General features: G+C 41.7%; 24 non-coding genes across 24 annotated transcripts; all 24 read right to left on the bottom strand.

The window, feature by feature from the left end:
- Window positions 1-906: 906 nt before the first annotated feature.
- Window positions 907-999, bottom strand: TRNAI-UAU (transfer RNA isoleucine (anticodon UAU)). Its single transcript is given in 2 exon segments — window positions 907-942; window positions 962-999. It is a non-coding gene; the product is annotated as a tRNA-Ile (tRNA).
- Window positions 1,000-1,278: 279 nt separating this feature from the next.
- TRNAR-CCU (transfer RNA arginine (anticodon CCU)) lies at window positions 1,279-1,351 on the bottom strand. Its single transcript has one exon. It is a non-coding gene; the product is annotated as a tRNA-Arg (tRNA).
- A 1,103-nt stretch (window positions 1,352-2,454) lies between these two features.
- TRNAI-UAU (transfer RNA isoleucine (anticodon UAU)) lies at window positions 2,455-2,547 on the bottom strand. The gene is given in 2 exon segments: window positions 2,455-2,490; window positions 2,510-2,547. It is a non-coding gene; the product is annotated as a tRNA-Ile (tRNA).
- Window positions 2,548-2,826: 279 nt separating this feature from the next.
- TRNAR-CCU (transfer RNA arginine (anticodon CCU)) lies at window positions 2,827-2,899 on the bottom strand. The gene has a single exon. It is a non-coding gene; the product is annotated as a tRNA-Arg (tRNA).
- Window positions 2,900-4,002: 1,103 nt separating this feature from the next.
- On the bottom strand, window positions 4,003-4,095 carry TRNAI-UAU (transfer RNA isoleucine (anticodon UAU)). The gene is given in 2 exon segments: window positions 4,003-4,038; window positions 4,058-4,095. It is a non-coding gene; the product is annotated as a tRNA-Ile (tRNA).
- A 279-nt stretch (window positions 4,096-4,374) lies between these two features.
- TRNAR-CCU (transfer RNA arginine (anticodon CCU)) lies at window positions 4,375-4,447 on the bottom strand. The gene has a single exon. It is a non-coding gene; the product is annotated as a tRNA-Arg (tRNA).
- A 1,475-nt stretch (window positions 4,448-5,922) lies between these two features.
- On the bottom strand, window positions 5,923-5,995 carry TRNAR-CCU (transfer RNA arginine (anticodon CCU)). The gene has a single exon. It is a non-coding gene; the product is annotated as a tRNA-Arg (tRNA).
- A 1,103-nt stretch (window positions 5,996-7,098) lies between these two features.
- Window positions 7,099-7,191, bottom strand: TRNAI-UAU (transfer RNA isoleucine (anticodon UAU)). The gene is given in 2 exon segments: window positions 7,099-7,134; window positions 7,154-7,191. It is a non-coding gene; the product is annotated as a tRNA-Ile (tRNA).
- A 279-nt stretch (window positions 7,192-7,470) lies between these two features.
- TRNAR-CCU (transfer RNA arginine (anticodon CCU)) lies at window positions 7,471-7,543 on the bottom strand. The gene has a single exon. It is a non-coding gene; the product is annotated as a tRNA-Arg (tRNA).
- A 1,103-nt stretch (window positions 7,544-8,646) lies between these two features.
- On the bottom strand, window positions 8,647-8,739 carry TRNAI-UAU (transfer RNA isoleucine (anticodon UAU)). Its single transcript is given in 2 exon segments — window positions 8,647-8,682; window positions 8,702-8,739. It is a non-coding gene; the product is annotated as a tRNA-Ile (tRNA).
- A 1,827-nt stretch (window positions 8,740-10,566) lies between these two features.
- On the bottom strand, window positions 10,567-10,639 carry TRNAR-CCU (transfer RNA arginine (anticodon CCU)). Its single transcript has one exon. It is a non-coding gene; the product is annotated as a tRNA-Arg (tRNA).
- Window positions 10,640-11,742: 1,103 nt separating this feature from the next.
- On the bottom strand, window positions 11,743-11,835 carry TRNAI-UAU (transfer RNA isoleucine (anticodon UAU)). Its single transcript is given in 2 exon segments — window positions 11,743-11,778; window positions 11,798-11,835. It is a non-coding gene; the product is annotated as a tRNA-Ile (tRNA).
- Window positions 11,836-12,114: 279 nt separating this feature from the next.
- Window positions 12,115-12,187, bottom strand: TRNAR-CCU (transfer RNA arginine (anticodon CCU)). The gene has a single exon. It is a non-coding gene; the product is annotated as a tRNA-Arg (tRNA).
- A 1,475-nt stretch (window positions 12,188-13,662) lies between these two features.
- On the bottom strand, window positions 13,663-13,735 carry TRNAR-CCU (transfer RNA arginine (anticodon CCU)). Its single transcript has one exon. It is a non-coding gene; the product is annotated as a tRNA-Arg (tRNA).
- Window positions 13,736-14,838: 1,103 nt separating this feature from the next.
- On the bottom strand, window positions 14,839-14,931 carry TRNAI-UAU (transfer RNA isoleucine (anticodon UAU)). The gene is given in 2 exon segments: window positions 14,839-14,874; window positions 14,894-14,931. It is a non-coding gene; the product is annotated as a tRNA-Ile (tRNA).
- A 279-nt stretch (window positions 14,932-15,210) lies between these two features.
- TRNAR-CCU (transfer RNA arginine (anticodon CCU)) lies at window positions 15,211-15,283 on the bottom strand. The gene has a single exon. It is a non-coding gene; the product is annotated as a tRNA-Arg (tRNA).
- Window positions 15,284-16,386: 1,103 nt separating this feature from the next.
- TRNAI-UAU (transfer RNA isoleucine (anticodon UAU)) lies at window positions 16,387-16,479 on the bottom strand. The gene is given in 2 exon segments: window positions 16,387-16,422; window positions 16,442-16,479. It is a non-coding gene; the product is annotated as a tRNA-Ile (tRNA).
- A 279-nt stretch (window positions 16,480-16,758) lies between these two features.
- TRNAR-CCU (transfer RNA arginine (anticodon CCU)) lies at window positions 16,759-16,831 on the bottom strand. Its single transcript has one exon. It is a non-coding gene; the product is annotated as a tRNA-Arg (tRNA).
- Window positions 16,832-17,934: 1,103 nt separating this feature from the next.
- Window positions 17,935-18,027, bottom strand: TRNAI-UAU (transfer RNA isoleucine (anticodon UAU)). The gene is given in 2 exon segments: window positions 17,935-17,970; window positions 17,990-18,027. It is a non-coding gene; the product is annotated as a tRNA-Ile (tRNA).
- Window positions 18,028-18,306: 279 nt separating this feature from the next.
- On the bottom strand, window positions 18,307-18,379 carry TRNAR-CCU (transfer RNA arginine (anticodon CCU)). Its single transcript has one exon. It is a non-coding gene; the product is annotated as a tRNA-Arg (tRNA).
- A 1,103-nt stretch (window positions 18,380-19,482) lies between these two features.
- TRNAI-UAU (transfer RNA isoleucine (anticodon UAU)) lies at window positions 19,483-19,575 on the bottom strand. The gene is given in 2 exon segments: window positions 19,483-19,518; window positions 19,538-19,575. It is a non-coding gene; the product is annotated as a tRNA-Ile (tRNA).
- Window positions 19,576-19,854: 279 nt separating this feature from the next.
- TRNAR-UCU (transfer RNA arginine (anticodon UCU)) lies at window positions 19,855-19,927 on the bottom strand. Its single transcript has one exon. It is a non-coding gene; the product is annotated as a tRNA-Arg (tRNA).
- A 1,103-nt stretch (window positions 19,928-21,030) lies between these two features.
- On the bottom strand, window positions 21,031-21,123 carry TRNAI-UAU (transfer RNA isoleucine (anticodon UAU)). The gene is given in 2 exon segments: window positions 21,031-21,066; window positions 21,086-21,123. It is a non-coding gene; the product is annotated as a tRNA-Ile (tRNA).
- Window positions 21,124-21,402: 279 nt separating this feature from the next.
- Window positions 21,403-21,475, bottom strand: TRNAR-CCU (transfer RNA arginine (anticodon CCU)). The gene has a single exon. It is a non-coding gene; the product is annotated as a tRNA-Arg (tRNA).
- Between the last annotated feature and the right edge of the window lie 502 nt (window positions 21,476-21,977).

Below are 21,977 nucleotides of genomic sequence, written 5' to 3'. Positions count from 1 at the left end.
AATGCAGATGAAGGAAATCTTAATGGAGTGACAAAACCCTTTAAAAACTGAATACCTCTTAATATGTATTGGGACAAGTATCCAGTGAAGAACCTAGTCGAGCACTTTTAATCTTGAACTAAAACATGCTAATGGCTTTACTTTAAACCCTTGGTGACATCTCACATACAATTATGTTGCTGCTGCCAAGGGATTAGCGCATCGTCACATAACAGTACGTAACAGTGATGGAGCCGGCTCAGAAGCTGGGACAAGTACCCAGTGAAGAAGCCAGAAGAGCACTTATAATCTGGAACCATAACATGCCAATGGCTTTACTTTGAGACAGAGGAAAGGCAAACAATACAGATGGGCGTTAAAGCCACAATCCCTGGCTTAGGAGGCCAGTGCCTTATCCATTAGGCAACTGGGACTTGACTTTTTCTATAAGTGGTTGTTTTTCCAAAGCAATCAAACATTCACTTGTGACTGAGTGATCGAGAATGGTTTGTGTTCTACCGTTTGCTTTCTAGATCTGACAAAATCGTAACCACGTGCTTGCTTTTTGTAGACAAGGGAAAGAGGTTCCCTTGTCTTTTCATTATGATCACACACTTACAGGACTCTGCTAATAAAGATGAAGGAAAGCTTATTAGAGGGCCAAAACCTTTAAAAATACCTCTTAATATATATTGGGACAAGTATCCAGTAAAGAAGCAAGTTGAGCACTTTTAATCTGGAACTAAAACATGCCAATGGCTTTTATTTAAGAAAGAGAAAAGGCAAACACCACAGATGGGACTCACCCTTAAAAACGGTATACCTCTTCCATGTATCCCCTTCAATTATGTTTATAGATCATGGGCCATGAGTAAGTTTGCTATTCCACTGGAGGTCTAAATAAAGCACAAGAAGGCAAGAAAGGAGTGTTCCAGGTGAGGCTCGAACTCACAACCTCGGCATTGCTCAACAGTTACTGCTTTATAAGTACCGTGCGCTGACCGATTGCGCCACTGGAGCTCTTACTGATGTCTGCACGCGTGTCCGTTTTCCACCGTGTGCTGACCGATTGCACCGCGGGATGAAGTGATTCCTCAAGCGTGTCTGTTTTCCATCAATTTTCAAAAACACGACAGCGTTTAAGATAGCGGTCAGTCAAGATACTGTGAGTAATAAGTCATTTACTTCTCTCTTATTAATATATAAAGAAGCATCAGTCCAGTGGATGAAGCCAGTTGAGCACTTTTAATCAGGAACTAAAACAGCAACAGCTTAACTTTAAGAAAGATGAAAGGTAAACACCCCAGATGGGACTTGAACCCACAATCCCTGGCCTAGGAGGCCAGTGCCTTATCCATTAGGCCACTGGGGCTGTAAACTTGCTCTGCGCCGTGGTTTTTTCTTTCCAAAGCAAGCAAACATTCACATGTGATGAGTGAGCGAGAAAGGTTTGTGTTGTACCGTTTGCTTTCCAAATCGGATAAAATCTTAACCGCATGCTTGATTTTTTAAGAAAAGACTAGGTTCCCTTGTATTGTCGTTCTAATTGCACACTAACAGGACATTTCTAATGCAGATGAAGGAAATCTTAATGGAGTGACAAAACCCTTTAAAAACTGAATACCTCTTAATATGTATTGGGACAAGTATCCAGTGAAGAACCTAGTCGAGCACTTTTAATCTTGAACTAAAACATGCTAATGGCTTTACTTTAAACCCTTGGTGACATCTCACATACAATTATGTTGCTGCTGCCAAGGGATTAGCGCATCGTCACATAACAGTACGTAACAGTGATGGAGCCGGCTCAGAAGCTGGGACAAGTACCCAGTGAAGAAGCCAGAAGAGCACTTATAATCTGGAACCATAACATGCCAATGGCTTTACTTTGAGACAGAGGAAAGGCAAACAATACAGATGGGCGTTAAAGCCACAATCCCTGGCTTAGGAGGCCAGTGCCTTATCCATTAGGCAACTGGGACTTGACTTTTTCTATAAGTGGTTGTTTTTCCAAAGCAATCAAACATTCACTTGTGACTGAGTGATCGAGAATGGTTTGTGTTCTACCGTTTGCTTTCTAGATCTGACAAAATCGTAACCACGTGCTTGCTTTTTGTAGACAAGGGAAAGAGGTTCCCTTGTCTTTTCATTATGATCACACACTTACAGGACTCTGCTAATAAAGATGAAGGAAAGCTTATTAGAGGGCCAAAACCTTTAAAAATACCTCTTAATATATATTGGGACAAGTATCCAGTAAAGAAGCAAGTTGAGCACTTTTAATCTGGAACTAAAACATGCCAATGGCTTTTATTTAAGAAAGAGAAAAGGCAAACACCACAGATGGGACTCACCCTTAAAAACGGTATACCTCTTCCATGTATCCCCTTCAATTATGTTTATAGATCATGGGCCATGAGTAAGTTTGCTATTCCACTGGAGGTCTAAATAAAGCACAAGAAGGCAAGAAAGGAGTGCTCCAGGTGAGGCTCGAACTCACAACCTCGGCATTGCTCAACAGTTACTGCTTTATAAGTACCGTGCGCTGACCGATTGCGCCACTGGAGCTCTTACTGATGTCTGCACGCGTGTCCGTTTTCCACCGTGTGCTGACCGATTGCACCGCGGGATGAAGTGATTCCTCAAGCGTGTCTGTTTTCCATCAATTTTCAAAAACACGACAGCGTTTAAGATAGCGGTCAGTCAAGATACTGTGAGTAATAAGTCATTTACTTCTCTCTTATTAATATATAAAGAAGCATCAGTCCAGTGGATGAAGCCAGTTGAGCACTTTTAATCAGGAACTAAAACAGCAACAGCTTAACTTTAAGAAAGAAGAAAGGTAAACACCCCAGATGGGACTTGAACCCACAATCCCTGGCTTAGGAGGCCAGTGCCTTATCCATTAGGCCACTGGGGCTGTAAACTTGCTCTGCGTCGTGGTTTTTTCTTTCCAAAGCAAGCAAACATTCACATGTGATGAGTGAGCGAGAAAGGTTTGTGTTGTACCGTTTGCTTTCCAAATCGGATAAAATCTTAACCGCATGCTTGTTTTTTTAAGAAAAGACTAGGTTCCCTTGTATTGTCGTTCTAATTGCACACTAACAGGACATTTCTAATGCAGATGAAGGAAATCTTAATGGAGTGACAAAACCCTTTAAAAACTGAATACCTCTTAATATGTATTGGGACAAGTATCCAGTGAAGAACCTAGTCGAGCACTTTTAATCTTGAACTAAAACATGCTAATGGCTTTACTTTAAACCCTTGGTGACATCTCACATACAATTATGTTGCTGCTGCCAAGGGATTAGCGCATCGTCACATAACAGTACGTAACAGTGATGGAGCCGGCCCAGAAGCTGGGACAAGTACCCAGTGAAGAAGCCAGAAGAGCACCTATAATCTGGAACCATAACATGCCAATGGCTTTACTTTGAGACAGAGGAAAGGCAAACAATACAGATGGGCGTTAAAGCCACAATCCCTGGCTTAGGAGGCCAGTGCCTTATCCATTAGGCAACTGGGACTTTACTTTTTCTATAAGTGGTTGTTTTTCCAAAGCAATCAAACATTCACTTGTGACTGAGTGATCGAGAATGGTTTGTGTTCTACCGTTTGCTTTCTAGATCTGACAAAATCTTAACCACGTGCTTGCTTTTTGTAGACAAGGGAAAGAGGGTCCCTTGTCTTTTCATTATGATCACACACTTACAGGACTCTGCTAATAAAGATGAAGGAAAGCTTATTAGAGGGCCAAAACCTTTAAAAATACCTCTTAATATATATTGGGACAAGTATCCAGTAAAGAAGCAAGTTGAGCACTTTTAATCTGGAACTAAAACATGCCAATGGCTTTTATTTAAGAAAGAGAAAAGGCAAACACCACAGATGGGACTCACCCTTAAAAACGGTATACCTCTTCCATGTATCCCCTTCAATTATGTTTATAGATCATGGGCCATGAGTAAGTTTGCTATTCCACTGGAGGTCTAAATAAAGCACAAGAAGGCAAGAAAGGAGTGCTCCAGGTGAGGCTCGAACTCACAACCTCGGCATTGCTCAACAGTTACTGCTTTATAAGTACCGTGCGCTGACCGATTGCGCCACTGGAGCTCTTACTGATGTCTGCACGCGTGTCCGTTTTCCACCGTGTGCTGACCGATTGCACCGCGGGATGAAGTGATTCCTCAAGCGTGTCTGTTTTCCATCAATTTTCAAAAACACGACAGCGTTTAAGATAGCGGTCAGTCAAGATACTGTGAGTAATAAGTCATTTACTTCTCTCTTATTAATATATAAAGAAGCATCAGTCCAGTGGATGAAGCCAGTTGAGCACTTTTAATCAGGAACTAAAACAGCAACAGCTTAACTTTAAGAAAGAAGAAAGGTAAACACCCCAGATGGGACTTGAACCCACAATCCCTGGCTTAGGAGGCCAGTGCCTTATCCATTAGGCCACTGGGGCTGTAAACTTGCTCTGCGCCGTGGTTTTTTCTTTCCAAAGCAAGCAAACATTCACATGTGATGAGTGAGCGAGAAAGGTTTGTGTTGTACCGTTTGCTTTCCAAATCGGATAAAATCTTAACCGCATGCTTGTTTTTTTAAGAAAAGACTAGGTTCCCTTGTATTGTCGTTCTAATTGCACACTAACAGGACATTTCTAATGCAGATGAAGGAAATCTTAATGGAGTGACAAAACCCTTTAAAAACTGAATACCTCTTAATATGTATTGGGACAAGTATCCAGTGAAGAACCTAGTCGAGCACTTTTAATCTTGAACTAAAACATGCTAATGGCTTTACTTTAAACCCTTGGTGACATCTCACATACAATTATGTTGCTGCTGCCAAGGGATTAGCGCATCGTCACATAACAGTACGTAACAGTGATGGAGCCGGCCCAGAAGCTGGGACAAGTACCCAGTGAAGAAGCCAGAAGAGCACCTATAATCTGGAACCATAACATGCCAATGGCTTTACTTTGAGACAGAGGAAAGGCAAACAATACAGATGGGCGTTAAAGCCACAATCCCTGGCTTAGGAGGCCAGTGCCTTATCCATTAGGCAACTGGGACTTTACTTTTTCTATAAGTGGTTGTTTTTCCAAAGCAATCAAACATTCACTTGTGACTGAGTGATCGAGAATGGTTTGTGTTCTACCGTTTGCTTTCTAGATCTGACAAAATCTTAACCACGTGCTTGCTTTTTGTAGACAAGGGAAAGAGGGTCCCTTGTCTTTTCATTATGATCACACACTTACAGGACTCTGCTAATAAAGATGAAGGAAAGCTTATTGGAGGGCCAAAACCTTTAAAAATACCTCTTAATATATATTGGGACAAGTATCCAGTAAAGAAGCAAGTTGAGCACTTTTAATCTGGAACTAAAACATGCCAATGGCTTTTATTTAAGAAAGAGAAAAGGCAAACACCACAGATGGGACTCACCCTTAAAAACGGTATACCTCTTCCATGTATCCCCTTCAATTATGTTTATAGATCATGGGCCATGAGTAAGTTTGCTATTCCACTGGAGGTCTAAATAAAGCACAAGAAGGCAAGAAAGGAGTGCTCTAGGTGAGGCTCGAACTCACAACCTCGGCATTGCTCAACAGTTACTGCTTTATAAGTACCGTGAACTGACCGATTGCGCCACTGGAGCTCTTACTGATGTCTGCACGCGTGTCAGTTTTCCACCGTGTGCTGACCGATTGCACCGCGGGATGAAGTGATTCCTCAAGCGTGTCTGTTTTCCATCAATTTTCAAAAACACGACAGCGTTTAAGATAGCGGTCAGTCAAGATACTGTGAGTAATAAGTCATTTACTTCTCTCTTATTAATATATAAAGAAGCATCAGTCCAGTGGATGAAGCCAGTTGAGCACTTTTAATCAGGAACTAAAACAGCAACAGCTTAACTTTAAGAAAGATGAAAGGTAAACACCCCAGATGGGACTTGAACCCACAATCCCTGGCCTAGGAGGCCAGTGCCTTATCCATTAGGCCACTGGGGCTGTAAACTTGCTCTGCGCCGTGGTTTTTTCTTTCCAAAGCAAGCAAACATTCACATGTGATGAGTGAGCGAGAAAGGTTTGTGTTGTACCGTTTGCTTTCCAAATCGGATAAAATCTTAACCGCATGCTTGATTTTTTAAGAAAAGACTAGGTTCCCTTGTATTGTCGTTCTAATTGCACACTAACAGGACATTTCTAATGCAGATGAAGGAAATCTTAATGGAGTGACAAAACCCTTTAAAAACTGAATACCTCTTAATATGTATTGGGACAAGTATCCAGTGAAGAACCTAGTCGAGCACTTTTAATCTTGAACTAAAACATGCTAATGGCTTTACTTTAAACCCTTGGTGACATCTCACATACAATTATGTTGCTGCTGCCAAGGGATTAGCGCATCGTCACATAACAGTACGTAACAGTGATGGAGCCGGCTCAGAAGCTGGGACAAGTACCCAGTGAAGAAGCCAGAAGAGCACTTATAATCTGGAACCATAACATGCCAATGGCTTTACTTTGAGACAGAGGAAAGGCAAACAATACAGATGGGCGTTAAAGCCACAATCCCTGGCTTAGGAGGCCAGTGCCTTATCCATTAGGCAACTGGGACTTGACTTTTTCTATAAGTGGTTGTTTTTCCAAAGCAATCAAACATTCACTTGTGACTGAGTGATCGAGAATGGTTTGTGTTCTACCGTTTGCTTTCTAGATCTGACAAAATCGTAACCACGTGCTTGCTTTTTGTAGACAAGGGAAAGAGGTTCCCTTGTCTTTTCATTATGATCACACACTTACAGGACTCTGCTAATAAAGATGAAGGAAAGCTTATTAGAGGGCCAAAACCTTTAAAAATACCTCTTAATATATATTGGGACAAGTATCCAGTAAAGAAGCAAGTTGAGCACTTTTAATCTGGAACTAAAACATGCCAATGGCTTTTATTTAAGAAAGAGAAAAGGCAAACACCACAGATGGGACTCACCCTTAAAAACGGTATACCTCTTCCATGTATCCCCTTCAATTATGTTTATAGATCATGGGCCATGAGTAAGTTTGCTATTCCACTGGAGGTCTAAATAAAGCACAAGAAGGCAAGAAAGGAGTGCTCCAGGTGAGGCTCGAACTCACAACCTCGGCATTGCTCAACAGTTACTGCTTTATAAGTACCGTGCGCTGACCGATTGCGCCACTGGAGCTCTTACTGATGTCTGCACGCGTGTCCGTTTTCCACCGTGTGCTGACCGATTGCACCGCGGGATGAAGTGATTCCTCAAGCGTGTCTGTTTTCCATCAATTTTCAAAAACACGACAGCGTTTAAGATAGCGGTCAGTCAAGATACTGTGAGTAATAAGTCATTTACTTCTCTCTTATTAATATATAAAGAAGCATCAGTCCAGTGGATGAAGCCAGTTGAGCACTTTTAATCAGGAACTAAAACAGCAACAGCTTAACTTTAAGAAAGAAGAAAGGTAAACACCCCAGATGGGACTTGAACCCACAATCCCTGGCTTAGGAGGCCAGTGCCTTATCCATTAGGCCACTGGGGCTGTAAACTTGCTCTGCGCCGTGGTTTTTTCTTTCCAAAGCAAGCAAACATTCACATGTGATGAGTGAGCGAGAAAGGTTTGTGTTGTACCGTTTGCTTTCCAAATCGGATAAAATCTTAACCGCATGCTTGTTTTTTTAAGAAAAGACTAGGTTCCCTTGTATTGTCGTTCTAATTGCACACTAACAGGACATTTCTAATGCAGATGAAGGAAATCTTAATGGAGTGACAAAACCCTTTAAAAACTGAATACCTCTTAATATGTATTGGGACAAGTATCCAGTGAAGAACCTAGTCGAGCACTTTTAATCTTGAACTAAAACATGCTAATGGCTTTACTTTAAACCCTTGGTGACATCTCACATACAATTATGTTGCTGCTGCCAAGGGATTAGCGCATCGTCACATAACAGTACGTAACAGTGATGGAGCCGGCCCAGAAGCTGGGACAAGTACCCAGTGAAGAAGCCAGAAGAGCACCTATAATCTGGAACCATAACATGCCAATGGCTTTACTTTGAGACAGAGGAAAGGCAAACAATACAGATGGGCGTTAAAGCCACAATCCCTGGCTTAGGAGGCCAGTGCCTTATCCATTAGGCAACTGGGACTTTACTTTTTCTATAAGTGGTTGTTTTTCCAAAGCAATCAAACATTCACTTGTGACTGAGTGATCGAGAATGGTTTGTGTTCTACCGTTTGCTTTCTAGATCTGACAAAATCTTAACCACGTGCTTGCTTTTTGTAGACAAGGGAAAGAGGGTCCCTTGTCTTTTCATTATGATCACACACTTACAGGACTCTGCTAATAAAGATGAAGGAAAGCTTATTGGAGGGCCAAAACCTTTAAAAATACCTCTTAATATATATTGGGACAAGTATCCAGTAAAGAAGCAAGTTGAGCACTTTTAATCTGGAACTAAAACATGCCAATGGCTTTTATTTAAGAAAGAGAAAAGGCAAACACCACAGATGGGACTCACCCTTAAAAACGGTATACCTCTTCCATGTATCCCCTTCAATTATGTTTATAGATCATGGGCCATGAGTAAGTTTGCTATTCCACTGGAGGTCTAAATAAAGCACAAGAAGGCAAGAAAGGAGTGCTCCAGGTGAGGCTCGAACTCACAACCTCGGCATTGCTCAACAGTTACTGCTTTATAAGTACCGTGAACTGACCGATTGCGCCACTGGAGCTCTTACTGATGTCTGCACGCGTGTCAGTTTTCCACCGTGTGCTGACCGATTGCACCGCGGGATGAAGTGATTCCTCAAGCGTTTCTGTTTTCCATCAATTTTCAAAAACACGACAGCGTTTAAGATAGCGGTCAGTCAAGATACTGTGAGTAATAAGTCATTTACTTCTCTCTGATTAATATATAAAGAAGCATCAGTCCAGTGGATGAAGCCAGTTGAGCACTTTTAATCAGGAACTAAAACAGCAACAGCTTAACTTTAAGAAAGATGAAAGGTAAACACCCCAGATGGGACTTGAACCCACAATCCCTGGCCTAGGAGGCCAGTGCCTTATCCATTAGGCCACTGTGGCTGTAAACTTCCTCTGCGCCGTGGTTTTTTCTTTCCAAAGCAAGCAAACATTCACATGTGATGAGTGAGCGAGAAAGGTTTGTGTTGTACCGTTTGCTTTCCAAATCGGATAAAATCTTAACCGCATGCTTGTTTTTTTAAGAAAAGACTAGGTTCCCTTGTATTGTCGTTCTAATTGCACACTAACAGGACATTTCTAATGCAGATGAAGGAAATCTTAATGGAGTGACAAAACCCTTTAAAAACTGAATACCTCTTAATATGTATTGGGACAAGTATCCAGTGAAGAACCTAGTCGAGCACTTTTAATCTTGAACTAAAACATGCTAATGGCTTTACTTTAAACCCTTGGTGACATCTCACATACAATTATGTTGCTGCTGCCAAGGGATTAGCGCATCGTCACATAACAGTACGTAACAGTGATGGAGCCGGCCCAGAAGCTGGGACAAGTACCCAGTGAAGAAGCCAGAAGAGCACCTATAATCTGGAACCATAACATGCCAATGGCTTTACTTTGAGACAGAGGAAAGGCAAACAATACAGATGGGCGTTAAAGCCACAATCCCTGGCTTAGGAGGCCAGTGCCTTATCCATTAGGCAACTGGGACTTTACTTTTTCTATAAGTGGTTGTTTTTCCAAAGCAATCAAACATTCACTTGTGACTGAGTGATCGAGAATGGTTTGTGTTCTACCGTTTGCTTTCTAGATCTGACAAAATCTTAACCACGTGCTTGCTTTTTGTAGACAAGGGAAAGAGGGTCCCTTGTCTTTTCATTATGATCACACACTTACAGGACTCTGCTAATAAAGATGAAGGAAAGCTTATTGGAGGGCCAAAACCTTTAAAAATACCTCTTAATATATATTGGGACAAGTATCCAGTAAAGAAGCAAGTTGAGCACTTTTAATCTGGAACTAAAACATGCCAATGGCTTTTATTTAAGAAAGAGAAAAGGCAAACACCACAGATGGGACTCACCCTTAAAAACGGTATACCTCTTCCATGTATCCCCTTCAATTATGTTTATAGATCATGGGCCATGAGTAAGTTTGCTATTCCACTGGAGGTCTAAATAAAGCACAAGAAGGCAAGAAAGGAGTGCTCCAGGTGAGGCTCGAACTCACAACCTCGGCATTGCTCAACAGTTACTGCTTTATGAGTACCGTGAACTGACCGATTGCGCCACTGGAGCTCTTACTGATGTCTGCACGCGTGTCAGTTTTCCACCGTGTGCTGACCGATTGCACCGCGGGATGAAGTGATTCCTCAAGCGTGTCTGTTTTCCATCAATTTTCAAAAACACGACAGCGTTTAAGATAGCGGTCAGTCAAGATACTGTGAGTAATAAGTCATTTACTTCTCTCTTATTAATATATAAAGAAGCATCAGTCCAGTGGATGAAGCCAGTTGAGCACTTTTAATCAGGAACTAAAACAGCAACAGCTTAACTTTAAGAAAGATGAAAGGTAAACACCCCAGATGGGACTTGAACCCACAATCCCTGGCCTAGGAGGCCAGTGCCTTATCCATTAGGCCACTGGGGCTGTAAACTTGCTCTGCGCCGTGGTTTTTTCTTTCCAAAGCAAGCAAACATTCACATGTGATGAGTGAGCGAGAAAGGTTTGTGTTGTACCGTTTGCTTTCCAAATCGGATAAAATCTTAACCGCATGCTTGATTTTTTAAGAAAAGACTAGGTTCCCTTGTATTGTCGTTCTAATTGCACACTAACAGGACATTTCTAATGCAGATGAAGGAAATCTTAATGGAGTGACAAAACCCTTTAAAAACTGAATACCTCTTAATATGTATTGGGACAAGTATCCAGTGAAGAACCTAGTCGAGCACTTTTAATCTTGAACTAAAACATGCTAATGGCTTTACTTTAAACCCTTGGTGACATCTCACATACAATTATGTTGCTGCTGCCAAGGGATTAGCGCATCGTCACATAACAGTACGTAACAGTGATGGAGCCGGCTCAGAAGCTGGGACAAGTACCCAGTGAAGAAGCCAGAAGAGCACTTATAATCTGGAACCATAACATGCCAATGGCTTTACTTTGAGACAGAGGAAAGGCAAACAATACAGATGGGCGTTAAAGCCACAATCCCTGGCTTAGGAGGCCAGTGCCTTATCCATTAGGCAACTGGGACTTGACTTTTTCTATAAGTGGTTGTTTTTCCAAAGCAATCAAACATTCACTTGTGACTGAGTGATCGAGAATGGTTTGTGTTCTACCGTTTGCTTTCTAGATCTGACAAAATCGTAACCACGTGCTTGCTTTTTGTAGACAAGGGAAAGAGGTTCCCTTGTCTTTTCATTATGATCACACACTTACAGGACTCTGCTAATAAAGATGAAGGAAAGCTTATTAGAGGGCCAAAACCTTTAAAAATACCTCTTAATATATATTGGGACAAGTATCCAGTAAAGAAGCAAGTTGAGCACTTTTAATCTGGAACTAAAACATGCCAATGGCTTTTATTTAAGAAAGAGAAAAGGCAAACACCACAGATGGGACTCACCCTTAAAAACGGTATACCTCTTCCATGTATCCCCTTCAATTATGTTTATAGATCATGGGCCATGAGTAAGTTTGCTATTCCACTGGAGGTCTAAATAAAGCACAAGAAGGCAAGAAAGGAGTGCTCCAGGTGAGGCTCGAACTCACAACCTCGGCATTGCTCAACAGTTACTGCTTTATAAGTACCGTGCGCTGACCGATTGCGCCACTGGAGCTCTTACTGATGTCTGCACGCGTGTCCGTTTTCCACCGTGTGCTGACCGATTGCACCGCGGGATGAAGTGATTCCTCAAGCGTGTCTGTTTTCCATCAATTTTCAAAAACACGACAGCGTTTAAGATAGCGGTCAGTCAAGATACTGTGAGTAATAAGTCATTTACTTCTCTCTTATTAATATATAAAGAAGCATCAGTCCAGTGGATGAAGCCAGTTGAGCACTTTTAATCAGGAACTAAAACAGCAACAGCTTAACTTTAAAAAAGAAGAAAGGTAAACACCCCAGATGGGACTTGAACCCACAATCCCTGGCTTAGGAGGCCAGTGCCTTATCCATTAGGCCACTGGGGCTGTAAACTTGCTCTGCGCCGTGGTTTTTTCTTTCCAAAGCAAGCAAACATTCACATGTGATGAGTGAGCGAGAAAGGTTTGTGTTGTACCGTTTGCTTTCCAAATCGGATAAAATCTTAACCGCATGCTTGTTTTTTTAAGAAAAGACTAGGTTCCCTTGTATTGTCGTTCTAATTGCACACTAACAGGACATTTCTAATGCAGATGAAGGAAATCTTAATGGAGTGACAAAACCCTTTAAAAACTGAATACCTCTTAATATGTATTGGGACAAGTATCCAGTGAAGAACCTAGTCGAGCACTTTTAATCTTGAACTAAAACATGCTAATGGCTTTACTTTAAACCCTTGGTGACATCTCACATACAATTATGTTGCTGCTGCCAAGGGATTAGCGCATCGTCACATAACAGTACGTAACAGTGATGGAGCCGGCCCAGAAGCTGGGACAAGTACCCAGTGAAGAAGCCAGAAGAGCACCTATAATCTGGAACCATAACATGCCAATGGCTTTACTTTGAGACAGAGGAAAGGCAAACAATACAGATGGGCGTTAAAGCCACAATCCCTGGCTTAGGAGGCCAGTGCCTTATCCATTAGGCAACTGGGACTTTACTTTTTCTATAAGTGGTTGTTTTTCCAAAGCAATCAAACATTCACTTGTGACTGAGTGATCGAGAATGGTTTGTGTTCTACCGTTTGCTTTCTAGATCTGACAAAATCTTAACCACGTGCTTGCTTTTTGTAGACAAGGGAAAGAGGGTCCCTTGTCTTTTCATTATGATCACACACTTACAGGACTCTGCTAATAAAGATGAAGGAAAGCTTATTGGAGGGCCAAAACCTTTAAAAATACCTCTTAATATATATTGGGACAAGTATCCAGTAAAGAAGCAAGTTGAGCACTTTTAATCTGGAACTAAAACATGCCAATGGCTTTTATTTAAGAAAGAGAAAAGGCAAACACCACAGATGGGACTCACCCTTAAAAACGGTATACCTCTTCCATGTATCCCCTTCAATTATGTTTATAGATCATGGGCCATGAGTAAGTTTGCTATTCCACTGGAGGTCTAAATAAAGCACAAGAAGGCAAGAAAGGAGTGCTCCAGGTGAGGCTCGAACTCACAACCTCGGCATTGCTCAACAGTTACTGCTTTATGAGTACCGTGAACTGACCGATTGCGCCACTGGAGCTCTTACTGATGTCTGCACGCGTGTCAGTTTTCCACCGTGTGCTGACCGATTGCACCGCGGGATGAAGTGATTCCTCAAGCGTGTCTGTTTTCCATCAATTTTCAAAAACACGACAGCGTTTAAGATAGCGGTCAGTCAAGATACTGTGAGTAATAAGTCATTTACTTCTCTCTTATTAATATATAAAGAAGCATCAGTCCAGTGGATGAAGCCAGTTGAGCACTTTTAATCAGGAACTAAAACAGCAACAGCTTAACTTTAAGAAAGATGAAAGGTAAACACCCCAGATGGGACTTGAACCCACAATCCCTGGCCTAGGAGGCCAGTGCCTTATCCATTAGGCCACTGGGGCTGTAAACTTGCTCTGCGCCGTGGTTTTTTCTTTCCAAAGCAAGCAAACATTCACATGTGATGAGTGAGCGAGAAAGGTTTGTGTTGTACCGTTTGCTTTCCAAATCGGATAAAATCTTAACCGCATGCTTGATTTTTTAAGAAAAGACTAGGTTCCCTTGTATTGTCGTTCTAATTGCACACTAACAGGACATTTCTAATGCAGATGAAGGAAATCTTAATGGAGTGACAAAACCCTTTAAAAACTGAATACCTCTTAATATGTATTGGGACAAGTATCCAGTGAAGAACCTAGTCGAGCACTTTTAATCTTGAACTAAAACATGCTAATGGCTTTACTTTAAACCCTTGGTGACATCTCACATACAATTATGTTGCTGCTGCCAAGGGATTAGCGCATCGTCACATAACAGTACGTAACAGTGATGGAGCCGGCTCAGAAGCTGGGACAAGTACCCAGTGAAGAAGCCAGAAGAGCACTTATAATCTGGAACCATAACATGCCAATGGCTTTACTTTGAGACAGAGGAAAGGCAAACAATACAGATGGGCGTTAAAGCCACAATCCCTGGCTTAGGAGGCCAGTGCCTTATCCATTAGGCAACTGGGACTTGACTTTTTCTATAAGTGGTTGTTTTTCCAAAGCAATCAAACATTCACTTGTGACTGAGTGATCGAGAATGGTTTGTGTTCTACCGTTTGCTTTCTAGATCTGACAAAATCGTAACCACGTGCTTGCTTTTTGTAGACAAGGGAAAGAGGTTCCCTTGTCTTTTCATTATGATCACACACTTACAGGACTCTGCTAATAAAGATGAAGGAAAGCTTATTAGAGGGCCAAAACCTTTAAAAATACCTCTTAATATATATTGGGACAAGTATCCAGTAAAGAAGCAAGTTGAGCACTTTTAATCTGGAACTAAAACATGCCAATGGCTTTTATTTAAGAAAGAGAAAAGGCAAACACCACAGATGGGACTCACCCTTAAAAACGGTATACCTCTTCCATGTATCCCCTTCAATTATGTTTATAGATCATGGGCCATGAGTAAGTTTGCTATTCCACTGGAGGTCTAAATAAAGCACAAGAAGGCAAGAAAGGAGTGCTCCAGGTGAGGCTCGAACTCACAACCTCGGCATTGCTCAACAGTTACTGCTTTATAAGTACCGTGCGCTGACCGATTGCGCCACTGGAGCTCTTACTGATGTCTGCACGCGTGTCCGTTTTCCACCGTGTGCTGACCGATTGCACCGCGGGATGAAGTGATTCCTCAAGCGTGTCTGTTTTCCATCAATTTTCAAAAACACGACAGCGTTTAAGATAGCGGTCAGTCAAGATACTGTGAGTAATAAGTCATTTACTTCTCTCTTATTAATATATAAAGAAGCATCAGTCCAGTGGATGAAGCCAGTTGAGCACTTTTAATCAGGAACTAAAACAGCAACAGCTTAACTTTAAGAAAGATGAAAGGTAAACACCCCAGATGGGACTTGAACCCACAATCCCTGGCCTAGGAGGCCAGTGCCTTATCCATTAGGCCACTGGGGCTGTAAACTTCCTCTGCGCCGTGGTTTTTTCTTTCCAAAGCAAGCAAACATTCACATGTGATGAGTGAGCGAGAAAGGTTTGTGTTGTACCGTTTGCATTCCAAATCGGATAAAATCTTAACCGCATGCTTGATTTTTTAAGAAAAGACTAGGTTCCCTTGTATTGTCGTTCTAATTGCACACTAACAGGACATTTCTAATGCAGATGAAGGAAATCTTAATGGAGTGACAAAACCCTTTAAAAACTGAATACCTCTTAATATGTATTGGGACAAGTATCCAGTGAAGAACCTAGTCGAGCACTTTTAATCTTGAACTAAAACATGCTAATGGCTTTACTTTAAACCCTTGGTGACATCTCACATACAATTATGTTGCTGCTGCCAAGGGATTAGCGCATCGTCACATAACAGTACGTAACAGTGATGGAGCCGGCTCAGAAGCTGGGACAAGTACCCAGTGAAGAAGCCAGAAGAGCACTTATAATCTGGAACCATAACATGCCAATGGCTTTACTTTGAGACAGAGGAAAGGCAAACAATACAGATGGGCGTTAAAGCCACAATCCCTGGCTTAGGAGGCCAGTGCCTTATCCATTAGGCAACTGGGACTTGACTTTTTCTATAAGTGGTTGTTTTTCCAAAGCAATCAAACATTCACTTGTGACTGAGTGATCGAGAATGGTTTGTGTTCTACCGTTTGCTTTCTAGATCTGACAAAATCTTAACTACGTGCTTGCTTTTTGTAGACAAAGGAAAGAGGGTCCCTTGTCTTTTCATTATGATCACACACTTACAGGACTCTGCTAATAAAGATGAAGGAAAGCTTATTGGAGGGCCAAAACCTTTAAAAATACCTCTTAATATATATTGGGACAAGTATCCAGTAAAGAAGCAAGTTGAGCACTTTTAATCTGGAACTAAAACATGCCAATGGCTTTTATTTAAGAAAGAGAAAAGGCAAACACCACAGATGGGACTCACCCTTAAAAACGGTATACCTCTTCCATGTATCCCCTTCAATTATGTTTATAGATCATGGGCCATGAGTAAGTTTGCTATTCCACTGGAGGTCTAAATAAAGCACAAGAAGGCAAGAAAGGAGTGCTCCAGGTGAGGCTCGAACTCACAACCTCGGCATTGCTCAACAGTTACTGCTTTATAAGTACCGTGCGCTGACCGATTGCGCCACTGGAGCTCTTACTGATGTCTGCACGCGTGTCCGTTTTCCACCGTGTGCTGACCGATTGCACCGCGGGATGAAGTGATTCCTCAAGCGTGTCTGTTTTCCATCAATTTTCAAAAACACGACAGCGTTTAAGATAGCGGTCAGTCAAGATACTGTGAGTAATAAGTCATTTACTTCTCTCTGATTAATATATAAAGAAGCATCAGTCCAGTGGATGAAGCCAGTTGAGCACTTTTAATCAGGAACTAAAACAGCAACAGCTTAACTTTAAGAAAGATGAAAGATAAACACCCCAGATGGGACTTGAACCCACAATCCCTGGCCTAGGAGGCCAGTGCCTTATCCATTAGGCCACTGGGGCTGTAAACTTGCTCTGCGCCGTGGTTTTTTCTTTCCAAAGCAAGCAAACATTCACATGTGATGAGTGAGCGAGAAAGGTTTGTGTTGTACCGTTTGCTTTCCAAATCGGATAAAATCTTAACCGCATGCTTGATTTTTTAAGAAAAGACTAGGTTCCCTTGTATTGTCGTTCTAATTGCACACTAACAGGACATTTCTAATGCAGATGAAGGAAATCTTAATGGAGTGACAAAACCCTTTAAAAACTGAATACCTCTTAATATGTATTGGGACAAGTATCCAGTGAAGAACCTAGTCGAGCACTTTTAATCTTGAACTAAAACATGCTAATGGCTTTACTTTAAACCCTTGGTGACATCTCACATACAATTATGTTGCTGCTGCCAAGGGATTAGCGCATCGTCACATAACAGTACGTAACAGTGATGGAGCCGGCTCAGAAGCTGGGACAAGTACCCAGTGAAGAAGCCAGAAGAGCACTTATAATCTGGAACCATAACATGCCAATGGCTTTACTTTGAGACAGAGGAAAGGCAAACAATACAGATGGGCGTTAAAGCCACAATCCCTGGCTTAGGAGGCCAGTGCCTTATCCATTAGGCAACTGGGACTTGACTTTTTCTATAAGTGGTTGTTTTTCCAAAGCAATCAAACATTCACTTGTGACTGAGTGATCAAGAATGGTTTGTGTTCTACCGTTTGCTTTCTAGATCTGACAAAATCTTAACCACGTGCTTGCTTTTTGTAGACAAGGGAAAGAGGGTCCCTTGTCTTTTCATTATGATCACACACTTACAGGACTCTGCTAATAAAGATGAAGGAACGCTTATTGGAGGGCCAAAACCTTTAAAAATACCTCTTAATATATATTGGGACAAGTATCCAGTAAAGAAGCAAGTTGAGCACTTTTAATCTGGAACTAAAACATGCCAATGGCTTTTATTTAAGAAAGAGAAAAGGCAAACACCACAGATGGGACTCACCCTTAAAAACGGTATACCTCTTCCATGTATCCCCTTCAATTATGTTTATAGATCATGGGCCATGAGTAAGTTTGCTATTCCACTGGAGGTCTAAATAAAGCACAAGAAGGCAAGAAAGGAGTGCTCCAGGTGAGGCTCGAACTCATAACCTCGGCATTGCTCAACAGTTACTGCTTTATAAGTACCGTGCGCTGACCGATTGCGCCACTGGAGCTCTTACTGATGTCTGCACGCGTGTCAGTTTTCCACCGTGTGCTGACCGATTGCACCGCGGGATGAAGTGATTCCTCAAGCGTGTCTGTTTTCCATCAATTTTCAAAAACACGACAGCGTTTAAGATAGCGGTCAGTCAAGATACTGTGAGTAATAAGTCATTTACTTCTCTCTGATTAATATATAAAGAAGCATCAGTCCAGTGGATGAAGCCAGTTGAGCACTTTTAATCAGGAACTAAAACAGCAACAGCTTAACTTTAAGAAAGATGAAAGATAAACACCCCAGATGGGACTTGAACCCACAATCCCTGGCCTAGGAGGCCAGTGCCTTATCCATTAGGCCACTGGGGCTGTAAACTTGCTCTGCGCCGTGGTTTTTTCTTTCCAAAGCAAGCAAACATTCACATGTGATGAGTGAGCGAGAAAGGTTTGTGTTGTACCGTTTGCTTTCCAAATCGGATAAAATCTTAACCGCATGCTTGATTTTTTAAGAAAAGACTAGGTTCCCTTGTATTGTCGTTCTAATTGCACACTAACAGGACATTTCTAATGCAGATGAAGGAAATCTTAATGGAGTGACAAAACCCTTTAAAAACTGAATACCTCTTAATATGTATTGGGACAAGTATCCAGTGAAGAACCTAGTCGAGCACTTTTAATCTTGAACTAAAACATGCTAATGGCTTTACTTTAAACCCTTGGTGACATCTCACATACAATTATGTTGCTGCTGCCAAGGGATTAGCGCATCGTCACATAACAGTACGTAACAGTGATGGAGCCGGCTCAGAAGCTGGGACAAGTACCCAGTGAAGATGCCAGAAGAGCACTTATAATCTGGAACCATAACATGCCAATGGCTTTACTTTGAGACAGAGGAAAGGCAAACAATACAGATGGGCGTTAAAGCCACAATCCCTGGCTTAGGAGGCCAGTGCCTTATCCATTAGGCAACTGGGACTTGACTTTTTCTATAAGTGGTTGTTTTTCCAAAGCAATCAAACATTCACTTGTGACTGAGTGATCGAGAATGGTTTGTGTTCTACCGTTTGCTTTCTAGATCTGACAAAATCTTAACCACGTGCTTGCTTTTTGTAGACAAGGGAAAGAGGGTCCCTTGTCTTTTCATTATGATCACACACTTACAGGACTCTGCTAATAAAGATGAAGGAAAGCTTATTGGAGGGCCAAAACCTTTAATAATACCTCTTAATATATATTGGGACAAGTATCCAGTAAAGAAGCAAGTTGAGCACTTTTAATCTGGAACTAAAACATGCCAATGGCTTTTATTTAAGAAAGAGAAAAGGCAAACACCACAGATGGGACTCACCCTTAAAAACGGTATACCTCTTCCATGTATCCCCTTCAATTATGTTTATAGATCATGGGCCATGAGTAAGTTTGCTATTCCACTGGAGGTCTAAATAAAGCACAAGAAGGCAAGAAAGGAGTGCTCCAGGTGAGGCTCGAACTCACAACCTCGGCATTGCTCAACAGTTACTGCTTTATAAGTACCGTGCGCTGACCGATTGCGCCACTGGAGCTCTTACTGATGTCTGCACGCGTGTCCGTTTTCCACCGTGTGCTGACCGATTGCACCGCGGGATGAAGTGATTCCTCAAGCGTGTCTGTTTTCCATCAATTTTCAAAAACACGACAGCGTTTAAGATAGCGGTCAGTCAAGATACTGTGAGTAATAAGTCATTTACTTCTCTCTGATTAATATATAAAGAAGCATCAGTCCAGTGGATGAAGCCAGTTGAGCACTTTTAATCAGGAACTAAAACAGCAACAGCTTAACTTTAAGAAAGATGAAAGGTAAACACCCCAGATGGGACTTGAACCCACAATCCCTGGCCTAGAAGGCCAGTGCCTTATCCATTAGGCCACTGGGGCTGTAAACTTGCTCTGCGCCGTGGTTTTTTCTTTCCAAAGCAAGCAAACATTCACATGTGATGAGTGAGCGAGAAAGGTTTGTGTTGTACCGTTTGCTTTCCAAATCGGATAAAATCTTAACCGCATGCTTGATTTTTTAAGAAAAGACTAGGTTCCCTTGTATTGTCGTTCTAATTGCACACTAACAGGACATTTCTAATGCAGATGAAGGAAATCTTAATGGAGTGACAAAACCCTTTAAAAACTGAATACCTCTTAATATGTATTGGGACAAGTATCCAGTGAAGAACCTAGTCGAGCACTTTTAATCTTGAACTAAAACATGCTAATGGCTTTACTTTAAACCCTTGGTGACATCTCACATACAATTATGTTGCTGCTGCCAAGGGATTAGCGCATCGTCACATAACAGTACGTAACAGTGATGGAGCCGGCTCAGAAGCTGGGACAAGTACCCAGTGAAGAAGCCAGAAGAGCACTTATAATCTGGAACCATAACATGCCAATGGCTTTACTTTGAGACAGAGGAAAGGCAAACAATACAGATGGGCGTTAAAGCCACAATCCCTGGCTTAGGAGGCCAGTGCCTTATCCATTAGGCAACTGGGACTTGACTTTTTCTATAAGTGGTTGTTTTTCCAAAGCAATCAAACATTCACTTGTGACTGAGTGATCGAGAATGGTTTGTGTTCTACCGTTTGCTTTCTAGATCTGACAAAATCGTAACCACGTGCTTGCTTTTTGTAGACAAGGGAAAGAGGTTCCCTTGTCTTTTCATTATGATCACACACTTACAGGACTCTGCTAATAAAGATGAAGGAAAGCTTATTAGAGGGCCAAAACCTTTAAAAATACCTCTTAATATATATTGGGACAAGTATCCAGTAAAGAAGCAAGTTGAGCACTTTTAATCTGGAACTAAAACATGCCAATGGCTTTTATTTAAGAAAGAGAAAAGGCAAACACCACAGATGGGACTCACCCTTAAAAACGGTATACCTCTTCCATGTATCCCCTTCAATTATGTTTATAGATCATGGGCCATGAGTAAGTTTGCTATTCCACTGGAGGTCTAAATAAAGCACAAGAAGGCAAGAAAGGAGTGCTCCAGGTGAGGCTCGAACTCACAACCTCGGCATTGCTCAACAGTTACTGCTTTATAAGTACCGTGCGCTGACCGATTGCGCCACTGGAGCTCTTACTGATGTCTGCACGCGTGTCCGTTTTCCACCGTGTGCTGACCGATTGCACCGCGGGATGAAGTGATTCCTCAAGCGTGTCTGTTTTCCATCAATTTTCAAAAACACGACAGCGTTTAAGATAGCGGTCAGTCAAGATACTGTGAGTAATAAGTCATTTACTTCTCTCTTATTAATATATAAAGAAGCATCAGTCCAGTGGATGAAGCCAGTTGAGCACTTTTAATCAGGAACTAAAACAGCAACAGCTTAACTTTAAGAAAGAAGAAAGGTAAACACCCCAGATGGGACTTGAACCCACAATCCCTGGCTTAGGAGGCCAGTGCCTTATCCATTAGGCCACTGGGGCTGTAAACTTGCTCTGCGCCGTGGTTTTTTCTTTCCAAAGCAAGCAAACATTCACATGTGATGAGTGAGCGAGAAAGGTTTGTGTTGTACCGTTTGCTTTCCAAATCGGATAAAATCTTAACCGCATGCTTGTTTTTTTAAGAAAAGACTAGGTTCCCTTGTATTGTCGTTCTAATTGCACACTAACAGGACATTTCTAATGCAGATGAAGGAAATCTTAATGGAGTGACAAAACCCTTTAAAAACTGAATACCTCTTAATATGTATTGGGACAAGTATCCAGTGAAGAACCTAGTCGAGCACTTTTAATCTTGAACTAAAACATGCTAATGGCTTTACTTTAAACCCTTGGTGACATCTCACATACAATTATGTTGCTGCTGCCAAGGGATTAGCGCATCGTCACATAACAGTACGTAACAGTGATGGAGCCGGCCCAGAAGCTGGGACAAGTACCCAGTGAAGAAGCCAGAAGAGCACTTATAATCTGGAACCATAACATG

This window comes from Rhinoderma darwinii, unplaced genomic scaffold (assembly GCF_050947455.1).
Source record: "Rhinoderma darwinii isolate aRhiDar2 unplaced genomic scaffold, aRhiDar2.hap1 Scaffold_4367, whole genome shotgun sequence".
Classification (NCBI taxonomy): Eukaryota; Metazoa; Chordata; class Amphibia; order Anura; family Rhinodermatidae; genus Rhinoderma; species Rhinoderma darwinii.
This window is presented reverse-complemented; position numbering and strand designations above follow the sequence as displayed.